The sequence below is a fragment of the Ictidomys tridecemlineatus genome, chromosome 6 (assembly GCF_052094955.1).
Source record: "Ictidomys tridecemlineatus isolate mIctTri1 chromosome 6, mIctTri1.hap1, whole genome shotgun sequence".
NCBI lineage: Eukaryota > Metazoa > Chordata > Mammalia > Rodentia > Sciuridae > Ictidomys > Ictidomys tridecemlineatus.
In genome coordinates this window covers 91,805,853-91,821,167 of record NC_135482.1, presented here as the reverse complement: position 1 = coordinate 91,821,167, position 15,315 = coordinate 91,805,853, and the positions used below count along the sequence as shown (strand labels likewise).

At 35.9% G+C, this 15,315-nt stretch overlaps 1 protein-coding gene across 7 annotated transcripts in view; it reads right to left on the bottom strand.

Moving 5' to 3' along the window:
• Positions 1-15,315, bottom strand: part of Eps8 (EGFR pathway substrate 8, signaling adaptor) — a 165,713-nt gene that overhangs the window by 126,619 nt on the left and 23,779 nt on the right. Inside the window, exon 2 of one of the 7 annotated variants that reach the window (XM_021730747.3) lies at positions 1,993-2,174. The exons of the other annotated variants lie outside the window; for them this stretch is intronic. The gene's annotated coding sequence lies outside the window, so the exon portion shown is untranslated. The remainder of the gene's footprint in view (positions 1-1,992; positions 2,175-15,315) is intronic. 7 annotated transcript variants of the gene reach the window in all.

Genomic DNA, 15,315 nt, shown 5'->3' with positions numbered 1-15,315 from the left:
GCTAATAGCAAGGACTCAATAAACATTTGATGATGTCAATAATGATGAGGATGGTAGTGGTAGTAAAGAAGATAAATTAATCTCATCAAAACAATATACAGCATATTGTTCATCTTCAAAATCAAACAAAATTATTAAGTGATTACATCTTGAGATTATGACTATTTTCTTCTTTTCTGTTTTTCAATATGGGTTAGTTTCTTAGTTTTAAGCTAAAAAAACAAAACACTTAGTTCCTTTTGTAAACAAAATCTAGTAGACTATAGTAATTCATCTAAGAAAAGTGAATCTCCTTCCTTAAGATATTTACCTTTTGGAAACCTCAAACCTCCTGTCTTTTGTCCCCTAGGTCTAAGATTTCAGATAACTTTCCTCTATTTCTTCCTGCTGCAGGACAACTGCTTTGAGAAGTAGGCTCTTTCTGAACCTGCAGGGTATTTAGATGAAGATAAAGAGAAAGCAGGGAACTGAGAGTGACAATGATCTCCCACCCTGTACAGGATACACCTGCCACCCTGGTGCTCTGTGTGCATTTGTCATGGCCCTGCCCTAATTCTAACTCCAGTTACAGTTCAAAGCTAGCAGAAGCAAAGTCCCTAATTGGCAAAACTGGCTATACACTCTGTCCTATGACAGACATGTATGCACATGCACAAAAATGTTATATTTTCATATGAAACAATGTTTACTGCAGTTTGAGGTGATTTGATACCATAATGTACTCGATGAAGATAAAAACTAATGAAAAAATTTCTTTACTTGTATCTATCAAGATAACTCCCTACCATCACCAAATTTGATTATCTGGATTATACTCTAGACAAGTTCCACTTCCCTAAAGTAGTTGTGTTTGAAAAGTGTATATCATTATGGTCTAAAATGGACCACCTGAAGTCCAGAAGTATGAGTACATAAAGAAGTGAATCTGACACCTAGAAACACTGACTCCAGTAATTAATTGCTTAACTGTGGTTGCCTTTTATCACTTTGTTCATGGCTTTTATTTACGGGATTTTGAATTTTAAAAATTCTTCTGATGTTGCTGATATAAACATGTTGACTAACATAAGCAATTTTTAAAGAATGTTTCAGAAACATATCCACCAATTTAGATGCTGAATTTAACTCAAAAAGGAGACTCTTAGAAACAAGAGAATATCATGCTAAAAGAAACAAGCCAAACACACACACACACACACACAAAAAAAAAAAAAAAAAACGAAGGCCAAATATTTTCTCTGATAAGCAGATCCATAATGGGAGGCGGAATGAGGTACTTTGGATTGGGCAGAGGGGAGTGAGGGGAGGGGAGAGAGTGATGGGGTGGGAAGGATGGTGGAATGAGATGGACATTATGACCCTATACACATTATGATTATACGACCAGTCTGTGACTCTGCACCACATACAGCCAGAAGAATGACAGGCTGTGCTCCATTTGTGTACAATATGTCAAAATGTATTCTACTATCATGTACAACTAATTAGAACAATTTTTTTAAAGAGCATCTTATATACAAAAAAATTTCTCTTCTTTTTTAGTATCAAAATAACAGTCTCTCTGAATCCTTCAGTTTAAATGGGAGTACACCGAGTACAAAACTCTCATTTGACAATAAATGAGAAGGTACAGACCTTTGCTTCTCTCCTTGTCACATGAAAGACAATGCTCATCTCAGCACTCAAAATTTCACTTTTATCAATTTCAGCACTCTAGCATCAACTCCACTAATCGCAAAACTTATTCATTTATTCAGAAAAAAAATATATATATATATATACAAAGCTACAGCAAAAAATGAGTTTGCAATGACCCCAGTCTTTAAAAGCTCAAGTTAAAGTGATCTCCAGTAAAACTAGTCCATTCACTGTGTCCCCAAACACACATTCGACAGGTATTTACTAGAAAAGCTAAATGCAGGAACCATTTCCCACACTAGTTATGTAGCAGTGAGCAATAGGACAAGATTCCTTGTGAATAAAGATACCTACCAGTCCCTTTATACTTTTATGCTTCACATGTCACTTCCTCTCTCTCCTCCACAACTCCTCCATACTTTTCTTTCTCCTTAGTGTCAGTCCCTACCAAATTCTTCATACACCATAGTTCCGATAACTCAGAAATATGAAGCTGACTGCTGATGAAAAACCCAAGACTCAAGCACGGCTGAAATCTGGGGAAAGAGAGAAGCAAGAGGCCAATAAAGTTTAGGAAATCAAAGAGATTTAAGGGATTCTGGGCAGGTTTTTAAGGCTAAGAAAGAGTCAACACAAGAAATCAATATCTGGATCTATAGTACAGTTGAGGATTTCATTGTACAAGCAAGATAGACACCCAGTGACCAGACGGGGACACAAAATTAATACAGAATCAGCAGTAATGGTCCTTGGCATCAAGACAGAAGCTCCTAATCAAGGTTCTTATTTTCCCCACAGGCAGAGCTGGCCCCTCCAGCAGGTCTGAACTTCTCGTATGAGTCAAGTATTCCTAACAATGAGTCGAAAGAAAGTCAGAAGCCCACAGTCAGAGATGCTATCATGCTGAGGCCACAGATTCTCTGAGGGGGAAAAAAAAAAGTTTCTAATTAAAAACAACCATTGGGGGGCCAGGCGCTGTGGTGCATGCCTGTAATCCCAGCATGACAGGAGGCTGACAAGGAGGATCCTGAAGTCAAAGCCAGCCTCAGCAAAAGTGAGGCGCTAAGCAACTCAGTGAGACTCTCCTCTAAATAAAATACAAAATAGAGCTGGGGATGTGGCTCAGTGGTCGAGTGCCCCCTGAGTTCGATCCCCGGTACCCACCCACCCCACAAAAATACCATTGAGTATGATTTCCTTTGGATTTTCTTTCTCTTTTGTGGTCAGAAGGTAGAAGAGATAGGTCTGAGAAGTTAAACTCCAACAGTGAGGATGTTAACAATGGTGATGCTGATAGTGATTAATAAGAAAGTTAATTGTTAGAATTTATAATTGTATTGCCCCTTTCTACTTATTGATTACTTAGCACCTTTAAAATACTTTTGAATCCACCATCTCATTTCACTGCCATAAACAAGAATCATTATTTTTCCAATGACATTCATAATACTAGTTGCATCATTTTAGTTACATTATGGAAAAAGAGGCATTTGTAGGCCAAACCTCACTTATTTATAGCACTACATCTTGCAGATATATGACTCAGGCAGAAACTAGACCCTTAAGAAATCAGAATACATCCTTAAGCTACAAATCCAGTGGTATACAAGGACCCAGTCTAGGCCATACCAGAAATATGATTTCCCCTCAAAATGCCAAAGTAATTTAGCTTTGTTTAGAAACATTTATGTGTTTCAGAAACATTCTCAATAAAGTTGTTGGTCTTTTCCTGTTACTTTACCCAAAAAAATGTTTAAGCAAAATTAAATAAAATGCAATTGTATGAATACTTAATTAATAAATTAATAATTATGTATCATAATCATAGACGGCAAAGTCAGTGTTGAAACAGATCTGCCCACAGGAAGCCCTGGGAAATGACGAGGTCTTTTTTTCCTTTTCCAAATTCCTTCTTGATTCTTTAATGTATCTCCAGCTATATTTGAGATTGTGAAACGAATCACATCAACTATAAATACTATGACCCTTATTTAGATGAGGCATACCTAACATCATAGTATAATCCAGGAGCAAAAGCACAACAATCATCAAATGGATATACTTCCACCTGAAGGAGACCTTGGATGTTCATTTCTATCTTTATAGATGTCAAGAAGTAGCCAAAAGGTAAAAGGTACTAATCTATTTAATTCATGCAAATCTCAATGAAAGTCCTTTAGCAACCAAAATATATACACTACATGAACTACACTAGTTCAGTCTAATTCTGTAAAGGTTAAATTTAAGTTTTTCTCTCCTGTTAAGTTTTGCTTTTCTGTAAGTTTAAGTTCTGTCTTTCTGGAACCCGAAACTTATGTTAAAAACAGTTACTTATGTCAAAATGTACCCTGACCCAACACCCCCTGAAAAAACGCATGATTATTCTATAACGGTTATTTTGAAAAAATCCCACTCTTGCACCCTAACTGCCATATGAACTTCCCTGTTTAAACACTGTATAAAAACTCTGCTTAAGCTGTACTCGGGGCTCCGGTTTCTCTTACGAGAACTCTGAGCCCCAGCATGCTGGTCCCCCCCCCCCAATAAACCCTTTGCTTTTGCCTGAGACAAGTCTCTTGGTGGTCTCTTCCTCCAACGTTTGCCCGACCCTAACAATTCAAATCTTCCCACTTCTTCTCTGTGTTCAGTCCAGAAGCTCTTACTGTTGACGAGTTGGTGTTAAATAGATTTTATTCCTGAATTTCACCAAGTAACTTACAGCTTTCATAATACCAGTAAAATCATACTGATAGTACTACAGCTACAAACTTAAACAAAACTATGTAAATATTAAGTAACAGTGAGGGCAATTACTGTTTCCACAGGCTCACTCCTGCAAGGTAAGGGACAGCTGGGCATTTTATCCTAGACCTGAGGAGGCTGAAGAAAGGCTAGAGCCAAGGGTCACCTGCTAGGTTGCCATCTGGCGTGGAACCAAACCGAAGAACAGAGCTTGGCAAATGAGTCACTGTTTTGTGCATCCAACTGGACATTAGCTTTATCCCTGTGGACACTGTTTGGGTACACAGTTTCACACGATTCTTCTACTGTGTGAATGCTCTCTCTGTGCCAGGGAGGATGAGGGGGAAGATTCTGTCACACTAGGTGTTTGCCTGACCTCAATTAAGACACTTGTTCCATTTGGGAAAAAAAGGAGTTTAAATGACTCCTATTCTATAAACTCCCAGAGAGCCCAAGGAGCTAAACCCAAACTGTAGACAGATGAAGGGAAAGATTAAGTTGGCAGAAGTCAGGAGCTTGGCAGGGAAGGGAAGAGCTGGGATGGAAATCCTGAATTTCTTCATACCACATCATTATAAATCTGAAATACAGGGGGAAACTCAAGAAGGTGAGTCACATAATAACATACTCTGGTTTTATTCAGCTCTGATCTAAGGACATACTAGTTGACATGGCTTGGTAGCAAATGAGGAGTAAGTGAACAGACATTCATTCATCCTTAGATCCTAGGAAAATACTAACAGTCACGTATACTGCCAGCATAAAGACATCCAAATAGCTTAAACCCTTTTTCTGTAATGGGAAGTTTTTTCTCCTTTCCCGTAACACCCAACTCTGTGTTTTCTAAGCAAACTGCCTACACAATCTAGCTAAAAATGTTAAGTGAAATAAATGAAAGAAACCAAAAATTGCAACAATATTAGCTTTCTTTTTTTTTTTTCCTGAAGTGTTAGAAACAGGACTGTAAGCTGGCTGAGTCACATGTGATGTGATGTGATGTGATATGACAAGGCCAAAGCGATCATAAAGCTCCCTGGGCGGTTCTGCCACTTGAGTATATTCTCGTCCACCTCTTCAAGGCACAAAAGGAAGGAATGCTGCTCCTTCTCTGAAGACTAAGCCCTTGGAACTACAGTTCCTCCCTATCACTACTCTCCACCACAATATCACCCTGGCCTGATGAACCCACACTCAGAAAGCCATGCAGCGGTCAGGTCAACTTGATCTTCTGTGAAGAATGTCAGGAGAGAAGCTGTATCAAAATTACATCCATCACTGGGAACTTTGGCATGAGCCTGGAATCCCAGTTACTTGAAAGTCTGAGAGAGAAGAATTGCAAGTTCAAGGCCAGCCTGGGCAATTTGGTGAGATCCTGTCTCAAAAGAAAAAAAAATTACATTTATCAAAGGTATATATAGTTGATAACATTCACATGGATGCACACTTTCAGAATTTTCAGAGACTAACAGCCCATTTCTTTTGTTTTCAGGTTTCTGAGAAATCAGGCCTTCCCCCTTGACACTTGGCAGTAGTCATCTAGAAACCACCTGCAATGACATTGATTCTGCTGGGTTCCCTGCTCAGCAAATCCATAAACTGGTCTCTCTTTCCTAAGCATCCAAATCCACAACTCCACTCCAAAATTTAACAAGCTATTTTAATTAGCTCTATATTCCTGGGACTAAAAGACCTGACAAGAACAACTTAAGAGAAGAAAAGCTTATTTTGGTTCATGATTTCAGCGGATCAGCCTGTGGTCCACTGACTCCATAGTTCTGGGCCTGAGGTGAGGCAGAACATCATGGCAGAAGGGCGTGGAAAAGGAAAGAAGCTCAGGACATGGCAACCAGGAAGCAGAGAGAGCTCTATTCACCATGGAAAAAATATAAACCTCAAAGGCACGCCTCCCCCTGCAACCCCCCAACCTACTTCCTTCAGTCACACCCTACCTACCAGTCCACATCAGTGAATTAACCCACTGATTATGTTACGCCTCCCATAATTCAATCACTTCAGTGTTGAAGATTCTTGTGTTGTCTCATGCATGAGCTTTTGGGAGACACCTCGATTTTAAACCATAACACAAACCTACTCTCCTCCCCTTCTTTCCTGTCTACCAGCATGATGTCTTCCCACTGATCCCTTCCTGTCTCTCTCAACTCTTTACTCTGCAATGTTACTCCATTTCTTAGGCAGTCAGCCCTACTTATCCACAGGTTCCATATGTACAGATTCAACCAAACTTAGATCAAAAATATTTGGGGAAGCCAGGAACAGCAGCACAAGCATGTAATCCCAGCGATTTGGGAGGCTGAGGCAAGAGGACGGAAAGTTCAAGGCCAGCCTTGGGCAACTTAACGAGATCCTGTCTTGAAATAAAAAATAAAATGGGCTGGAGATGTAGTTCAGTGGTAGAACGTCCCAGGATCAATCCCCAGTACTGCAAAAAATAAAGAAATATATATACACATGTATACATATATATACATACAGATGTGTATATATATATGTATATGTGTGTGTATTTATTTATTTATTTATTAATCAAGAATTAATAAGTGGATGGATTCAAACTAAAAAGCTTCTTCTCAGCAAAGGAAATAAATAATAACTTGAAGAGAGTACCCATAGAGTAGGAGAACATCTTCACTACACATTCTTCAGATAGAGCACTCATCTTCAGGATCTATAAGGAACTCAAAAAACTTAACACCAAAAAAATAAATAACCCAGCCAATAAATGAGCTAAGGAACTGAACACGCACTTCTCAGAAGATATACAATCGATCAAAAAATATATGTAAAAAATGTTCCACTTGTCTAGTAATTAGAGAAATGCAAATCAAAACTACTCTAAGATTACACCTTACTTCAGTCAGAATGGCAATTATTAAGAATCATGCAATAATAAGTGTTGGCGAGGATGTGGAGGAAAAGGTGCACTACTGGTAGCATGGCAAATTGGTGCAACCACTACGGGAAGCAGTATGGAGATTCCTTAGGAAACTTGGACTGGAACCACCATTTGACCTAGCTATCCCACTTCTCGGTCTATACCCAAAGAACTTAAAATCAGCATACTGTAGTGACATAGCCATATCAATGTTCACAGAAGATGACCTTCAACAGATGAATGGATAAAGAAACTGTGGTATATATACACAATGGAATATTACTCCGCCTTAAAAAAGAATGAAATTATGGCATTTGCCAGTAAATGGATGGAGTTGGAGAATATCATGCTAAGTGAATTTAGCCAATCCCAAAAAGCCAAAGGCCAAATGTTTCTCTCTGATAAGTGGATGTGGACCCATACTGGGGGGGAGGCGGGGTGGGGATGCACTTGGGGAGAATGGAGGAACTTTGATTGAACAAAGGGAAGGGAGGGGAAGGAGGAGAGGGAAGGGAGGGGAGGAGCATGGGGATAGGAAAGATGGTAGAATCAGATGAACAACATAGTTACACGTATGACTGCACATGTTATGTGACCCTACATCATATACAACCAGAGAAATGAAAAGTTGTGCTCTGTTTGTGTACAATGAATCAAAATGCATTTTTCTATCATTTATAACTAATTAGAATAAATAACAAAAAGGAATATACATACATCTATACCTATATATACATACACATATATATGTGTACATATGTATGTACATGTATGTACTCAAATATATATGTGCATGTGTACATATATTTGTGCATGTATATATAGATACATTTGGAGAAAATGCTGTATGTATACTGAACATTGTTGAAGTTTTTCTTATCATTATTCCCTAAACAATATAGCATAACAACTTTTATACAGTGGATGCTGACCTATAATGGGGGGGTGGATATTATCAGTAATCTAGATTGATTTAAAGATACAAAGGTTGTGTGTATATCATTTTATATAAGAGACCTGACCATTGTGGACTGTGGTATCTGCAGGGGCTCCTACAATAATCCACATTCCTTCACATTTACTTCACCCTCCCAGAGTGAAACAAGTCTTCCTATTCCTGCATGCCTCTTAGAATCTGACACTTTTCCAGAACTCACTTATAGTTGGGCTATGCTTTCCCCAGCTACAGGGCTCTTCTCCTCTATCACCCCAAAATTATGAAGCAGTACTGAACATACTTCCCAGGTATAAAAATGTAACATTGTTGTACTTAGCAAGAGTTGTGTTCTGATTTGTTTTACTAAATTATTAATAGATTCATTCATTCTTTCCTGAGATTCTTCCTATAAGCAACTTACTTGGAAGAAAGTGTCCCTAAATATTCAATCAGAGAGAAAGTAACAAAGGAAACTGTATACCCCACAAAGGAATTAAATATCAGGAGCCTGGTAACATTAGCAAATTGGTCTAACCAACAGGGTTTCACCACAAAGAGACAACAAATAAATACGCAGGGGACTAATTCCTTCTTGTTTGTTTTAAATTATACATTTTACTGAGAACTTAGAATATACATCTGCCATTTGGTACAGAAAAGGCTAAGTAAATTTTCCACTATGAAAATAAAAACAAACAAACAAATGCTTCCTTACTTTTATATCCCAGACCAAATAAACAAACAAGAAGAAAACTATGGGTTTTCATTGGAAGAACAAACTTTAAAAGCACTAGTTAATACATTTTATTAATAAAGTAACAGGAATTATAAAGCACATTGTTATAGAACTTACCCAATCAACAACTATTTAGGGTGCTAACTATATAAGGTGCTACATAGTTCCTAAATCAAATGTACCCTATATTCTTTTTTTAAAAAAATCAACAAATGGTATCCATAAAATCTTTAATTCATAAACATTCATTTAGCTCAAAGTATATCTTATTTAAATAAAAAGAAACTTTGGACTTGGCAGATGTATATTTTAAAATATATAAATTTATATACTCAAAAAAAGATACATTTTAATCTCTAAAACACAGGACCAATAGAACTTCTAACACAGAAGTAGGCTTTAAAAAAATATTTATTTTTTAATTCTGTATAAAAACATAATTCAGAAAGTAGTGCTAATCAGTCTTAGAAAGACAAAAGTCTACATTTACCATGGAAAAAATATAAACCTCAAAGGCACATTTAGAAAATACAGATCTCAGCAAAATCATGTTGAAACACAAATTATATATGCCCCAATCAACCCTTTGAATTCTAGTCATGTTAACAGTCTCCATCCATAAACTACAACTAGAATGTCCCAGTACTGCAAAAAATAATTAAATAAATATATATACACACATATACATACATATATACATACACATACACACATGTATATGTATATATATTTTTATTTATTAAACAAGAATCAATAAGTGGGATAGATTCAAACTAAAAAGCTTCTTCTCAGCAAAGAAAACAATCAATAACTTGAAGACAGTGCCCTTATGAATGAATATCTATGTTCCCAGTTTCAAAGCAGTAACCATAATGGAAAACTAGCAATGTTTATTAAATCAGGCTACAATATAAAGAGATTAATAAAATTATTTCTATGATTGTTTCAATTTTTAAATTCACTCAAAACAATGATATAGAAGCCTGGGAAGGATATGGGGAGGAGGGATGGAGAGAGAATGGTTAACAGGTACAGGGGCACAGATGGGTAGACTAAATAACCTCTAATGCAGCATAGTATGATAACTATGGTTGACAATAATTAACTGTATATATCAAAATAGCTAGGAAAGAATATTTTGAATGTTCCCAATGCAAAGAAATCTTAGGAGATAGATATGCCAATTATATGATCTAATCATTACACATAGTACAGATGTACTGAGATATCAAACCATACACCATAAACAAGCACAGTTACTATATATCAATGAAAAACAACAAAACATTTTTTTAATTGTGTGGAGTGAAATGTTGACAAGTAACTTGGCAGAATATTGCCCTATACAAAATCAAACATTCTTTCTGGTGCCACCACCTTAACCAAGTATACAAATTTCACCAATAACAGTTATAGTGACATTGCATACCTCCTACCATGATACAATGGAAAATGCACACCATCACTTACATAGCACTCTTGCCACAAGCATTTAACCTAATAATTATATACTGCTGCATAACAAATTCCCCCCAAATTTATAAGTTTAGAAGAACAATAATTTATTAGCTCTAATAGTTTCCATGTGTCAGGAATTCGGACAGCCCTCGCCAGGTACCATTAATCTGTTATACTGTGTCTTAGGCCTAAACTGGAAGCACTTACATGTCTGCCTGGCAGCAGAGACCCTCACTGGTGCTGGGTAGTATCTTTATATCACTGAACTTGCCTCACTACATAATGGCTAGGTTCCATTACATGACATTACATCACATGACCTCCTTACTTCACTGGTCATCTTTCACAAGTCCTTGCCTACATGGAGAAGGAGGGAACAATGATCTCTCCTTTTAGGTGAGGAAGTGCCAGTCACATTTTTAAAAGAAAGTGAGATAAACTAAATACATTAATGCAGCTATCTTTTGGAAGAACAATCTTCCACAACCTGAATCTAATCCTGAAAAAACAAGACAAATCTATATGAGGAACATTCAACAAGACAACTGGCCTGAACTCTTCAAAACATCAATTTCAAGAAAGACAAAAAGAAGTGGAAAATATTCTAGATCTGTCCAATAGAATTTTCTGTGATAGCCAGGCACAGTGGCACACGCTTGTAATCCCAGTGGCTCAGGAGGCTGAGGCAGGAGGATTGCAAGTTCAAAGCCAGCCTCTGTAACTTAGTGAGGCACTTAATAACTCAGCAAGACCCTGTCTCTAAATAAAATATTTAAAAGGGCTGGGAATGTGGCTCAGTGGTTGAGCACCCCTGGGTTTAATCCTTAGTACCAAAAAAAATAATAATAATTTTCTGTGATAATGGAAATATTATGTTTGTGCTATCCAACAGAGTAGCCATTAGTCATAAAGGGCCAGTGAGCACTTGAAATGTGGCTAATGTGACTGCTGAAAATAATGTTTTATCATATTTCTATTAAAGAGTCAGATTTGGCTGGTGACTACCACATTTCCTGGTATAGATTAAAGGATGCCTGTCCTAAAGAGATATGATAATCAAATGCAAATGCCTTAATTAGATTCTGGCTCAAACAAAAAAAGCTATAAGTTTTCATATGATTAAATGATGAATGATAGTATTGAACAGTGTTAAAATTTTCAAGTGTGAAAGTTGAACAGTGGTTATGTCCTTGTTCTTACAAGATATATATATATATATATATATATATATATATATATATATATATATATATATATATATATATATATATATATCAGTGAAGTACCTTATTGTCTCAATTTACTATCAAATGATGAGACGGGAAAAGAAACGTGTACATGCTTATTGAGGGGACAAACACAAATGTGAGGAAATGCTAATAATTAGTTAATTCGGATAAAACATGTAAGTCTCATGAGCACGTTTTAACTGGTTAATTTTAAAAGGAATACCTGCTAATTCCACTGGGAAGCAGAACTACTTCTGGTCAAATAAAGTTTATATAAATTTTAATCTAATTCAACACAACTTATTTTGTAAAATAAAGATATTCTACAATGTCCGTCTATTGTATTTAATATTTTCCCTTAATAAAGATACCAGCATCTACAAATTAAATTTTTATACACTAAAAACTATAATTAAAGTTGTCTTTAAATTTTAGGTGAGAAAACAGATTTCCAAATATGTCTTTTTATAAAATTTTGGTTAAGGATGGGGGAATATTTCAGTGGCCAGGACCCAGATTTGATCCTCAGCACCACAAAAAAAAAAAAAAAAGAAAGAAAGAAAAGAAAAGAAACCATATACATACATACATGCAGAGACATCTCTCTCATCTATAGGTCTATAAAAGAAAAGGGTTTTTTCTTTTTTTCTAAGACAGTTCATAATCAAACCTGGATAGAAGATAAAGCATATATGTAATGCTAACGATTATTAGTGATATCTAACTAGGTTCAAACACTTAACTTTCCAAGTTGGCATCAAAAAAAAGCAAAGAAATATAATAGTTAAGCATGATACATCTAGGTCAATTCCAAACTAAATGGAGAGACTACAGTGACTACAGAATGCAGAAATAGTCTCACCATTACTCAGTCTTCCAACATAGATCTTTGGGGCAGGAGAAGAGTGGAGTCCTGCACACAGTGACTATGCTGGATTCAAAACAGGGGATTCTATTCCTAGAAATAAAGCACTCAGAGATTCTCAACTTTAAATGGCATTTATAAAGGGAATGAGGTTGCTTCAACTAGATGATAAATTGGGGGGGGGGACCTAACAGGTCTGTATGCACATGCTACATGGCTACTTTCCTTTCTCTGTCCCATTTCAACCTGGTATGAAAATTTCATGAAACTCTTCTATACTATAAGATAGTATTCTAGTTTAGAGATCAAGGTAAAAAATTCTGGAATCACTTTGCACACGGGAAATTCCATCCCATCCCTCTTCCACTCATTTTTGCTCTCATAACTTTTTATAAATGTCTACAAAAAATCCCAAGGAGATTTCTTGCTACTGTAAAAACCATAATGTACTTTTTATTCATAGCCTTCTCAGCACAATACCTGTACAAACCTGGAATACAAAAATATTATATCAGAAAAGTTAGAAGAGAAATCTGTTACAGTTCAAAAGCAAATTTAAAAATAGCCCAGGATCAACAGGAGAGGGCAAAATATCAGATTTAAACTATCAGAACCAAAGACTGATTTTATGTAAACTGTTAAATAGTTCTCTTAAGACCTTTTTCCCTCTGGATTTATAACTATAAATCCTGGAGTTGGTAGAACTTCAGTGAGATAAAGCAATACTCAAATATCAGAAGTGAAAAATTGTACTTTGTCAATTTATCTCCTAAGTCAAGTCTGAGTTTGATGACAGCGTTTATGTGGAGCTAATTCTGGAAGAAGGGGTTCTGTTTAGATGATCTGACTGAAAACCTGACCTTTTCTTCCTTTAAGCTCTCATCTTGAGGTAAGAACTAAGATTTCACATTTACTGGAGAAATGAGGTACTAACATAATCAAATCAATAAAAATCAAGTAATAGCTACAACCATTACAATTAAGCACCACAGATATCAAGTATGATGTCAGTCTCTAAAACCAGTAGACCATTAATCATTTTTCATTAAATCATATTTTATTTAATTCAATCCCCAGTGCCTCATACACGCTAGGCAAGTACTCTACCACTGATCTACGTCTCCAGCCCAAAATTATATCATAAGTCAGAAAACATCCTTTTCTACAAACTGAAGTTAAGCTACATTTAATGATACCTGCCAGGTTATAATTAAACTTACAAGCACTTCAAGTTATGGGGTCACAATCAACTTAGAAATCCCAAAGAAATCAGAAAGAAAGAAACAGCCAATATTTAGCATTCTGAAGCATTTTTAACTTGCAAATTAAAACTTTGTGTGCTAGACTTTCTTTATCAGAAGAATCTGGAAAGAGCATCTTGATGAATAAAACAAGCATTTCTCCCAAAGATTAATGCCTCATAAGGTGTTGCTTCATTCTAAGTGACTGGAACACAATAAACAGGACTACAAGTGAAAGCCTCATTCATACACACTTCAGGGGACATGGGTGGGTGATTCCACACTTGTGCTCAACCCCATATTAGCTGGTGATCTTCACATGCTACTCAAACAGATCTCAGTGCAGTCAGGCGTTAAAAGGAATTTGAAAAGAAGTCCCTTGCTAGGGGGACAAAAACAAAATGGAAACTTATCTCTCTCTCTTTTTTTTCTTCCCTTTCCCTATTGAAATCAAATGTATAATATGTCAAGATCATTGTATTGTCTTGAACAACTAATAAAAAAATTTTAAAAAAAATTTTTTAAAAGATCCTTATCTGGTAACCTAGTGCAGGTTGGTAACTGCATGGTGGAGGAGAAGAAAATTTTATTTTTCAGCTTCCTGAAAAATGGGTCTTCCACCCTCTGCCTTCAAGGATGTTGCTGTTTGATTTTCTTCTTCAACTTATATTTGACGTCATCATTTTGTCAAAAGGTGATAAAAGTTGAGTACATGCGTACCTTGGAGATATAGAGGGTTTTTGGTTCCAGACGGTTGCAATAAAGCAAGTTTCACAATAAAATGAGTTACGGGAATTTTTTTGTTTCTGTGGACATAAAATTTATATTTATGCTATACTGTACTCTATTAAGCATGTAATAAAATTGTGTTTAAAAAAGCACATACTTTAATTTAAAAATTATTGTGAAGAAATGCTAAGGATCATCTGAGCTGTTAGAAAAATGATGCCTGTAGGCTTGCCTGACACATGGTTGCCACAGACCTTCAATTTGGAAAAAATGCCATATCTATGAAGTGTTACAGAGTGAAGTGCAATAAGAAAAAAAAATGGAAAAAAATAAATAAGTAAAACTAAAACAAAAGCCCCCAAAAAAGAAAGAAGAAAGGATTAATAAACTGCTCTCCTTTGGAGCTTTCAGTAAGGAAAAAAAATGTTCTGTTTTTAATTTTTAGAACAAAAGTATGAGACAATGAAATTACTGGGAGGAGAAGGATAACAAAAATCCAATGAAAACTGTAAAAACCCTTCTTCAGAAAAGTAAATTGGATAGTAAATTGATATTCCCAAAGAATGATTTTCAAATCATCTGTAGAAAGTTGAAGTATTTTGACAATAGTATTTTGGTTTCAGATACAGTTCTAATAGAGAAATGAACACTCTTCACCGTGATTTATTTCAGTGTTAAAAAACAGCTTAAGAAAAAAATTATATATATATATATATATATATACACATATATATAGAGAGAGAGTCAGCTGATGACTGATCTAAATATACACACACACACACACACACACACACACCCCTTATAAAGCTAAATAAATGAAACTGCTTTTTATTCAGGCTTCAGCATG